Here is a 1,840-nt window from a genome sequence, read left to right as displayed (position 1 = left end):
TCCTCTGCCCACTTTTTAATCGAGTTGTTTGTCTTTTTGATGTTGAGCTGCGTGAGTTCTCTGTAAATTTTGGATATTAGTCCCTTATCAGGTATATCATTTGCAAATATCCTTGCCCATTCAGTAGGCTGCCTTATGTTCTGTTGATAGTTTCCTTCACTGTGCAAAAGCCTTTTAGTTTGACATAGTCCTATTTATTTTTGCTTTTGTTTTCCTTGCCTGAGGAGACATATCCAAAAAATATTGCCAAGACCAATGTCCAAGAATGTACTGCCTATGTTTTTTTCTGGAAGTTTTATGGTTTCACTTCTTGCATTTAAGTCTTTAATACATTTGAGCTTATTTTTGTATATAGTGTGAGAAAGTAGTCCAGTTTTATTCTTTTGCATGGAGCTGTCCAGTTTTCCCAGCACCATTTATTGAAGAGGCTGTCTTTTCCCCATTGTATATTCTTCCCTCCTTTGTCTTAGATTAATTGACCATAAGTGTGTGGGTTTATTTCTGGGCTCTCTATCCTGTTCCATTGATCTATATGTCTGTTTTTGTGCCAGTACCATGCTGTTTTGATTACTATAGCTTTGTAGTACAGTCTGAAGTCTGGGATCCTGATTCCTCCAGCTCAAGATTGTTTTGGCTATTGGGGGTCTTTTGTGTTTCCATAAAATTTTTAGAATTATTTGTTCTAGTTCTGTTAAAAATTCCATTGGTATTTTAATAGGAATTGCACTGAATATGTAGATTGCCTTGGTAGTGTGGTCACTTAACAATATTAATTCATCCAATCCAAGAACACAGCACATCCTTCCGTCTGTGTTGTCTTCAATTTCTTTCATCAGTGTCTTACAGCTTTCCAAGTACAGGTCTTTTACCTCCTTAGTTAGATTTATTCCCAGGTATTTTATTCTCGTCGATGTGATTGTAAATGGGATTGTTTTCTTAATTTCTCTTTCTGATAGTTTGTTATTAGCATATAGAAATGCCACATATTTCTGTATATTAATTTTGTATGCTGCAACTCTACTGAATTCATTTACTAGTTCTAATAGTTTTGGGGTAGTGTCTCGAGGATTTTCTATATATAGTACCATGTCACTGCAAACACTGCTATTATTAATTGGCTTCTTACAAAGGTTACTTTGGTGTAAGTTCCAGCTTTGCCTGCTCAGTGGTTTACGTTTCTGGGAAAACTTCAGAAAGGGTCCATTCCTGCATCTCTCTACCTCTAGATGGCACTCTTCTCATCCCAACCCAGATTTCAAGGCTTCCAAAAATGCCAGGGAAGAAGATGGCACAGAGGTTGTCCTGTATTCTTCTTTGTGTGAAGGTTCTCACACAAAGAATCTCCCTCCCTCCCTCCTTCCCTTCCTTCCTTCCTTCTTTCCTCTTGTTCAGCAAATGTCATTGAGCACCTACTATGTGCCAGGCATTGAAAGTGCAAATGACACAATCCTTTTCCTTAAATTACATCTAGTAACAGAGATAGATGTGTACCCAGATAATCAACATGATTTTAAAGTGTGTGATAAAAGCAGGGAGGAAGAGGACCCCAGAAGGGAAGGTTAGGTCTAGATTGTGAAGGGACTTGTATACCATCTAAGGGGCTAGATTTACTCGGGGGAGGGGGGACATCAGAGAACCTGGGAGAGCCTTAGCAGGCAGGAGTCAGGACCACATCTGAGTTTGGAGAGGTCACCCTGACCTCAGCATGAAGGGTGGATTAAGCTCTGAGAAGATCAGAGCCTCCTTTGCTGGCTGTCCCTCCTTTTCCTGACCTCCAGATACTGGAGGGTCTCAAGGCTCCATCCTGGGCATTCTCATACCTCCCTTTCTCACGTCTTGT

This window comes from Physeter macrocephalus, chromosome 6 (assembly GCF_002837175.3).
Source record: "Physeter macrocephalus isolate SW-GA chromosome 6, ASM283717v5, whole genome shotgun sequence".
Lineage (NCBI taxonomy): Eukaryota > Metazoa > Chordata > Mammalia > Artiodactyla > Physeteridae > Physeter > Physeter macrocephalus.
The sequence above is the reverse complement of the archived record's forward strand: the minus strand, read 5'-3'. Positions refer to the sequence as shown.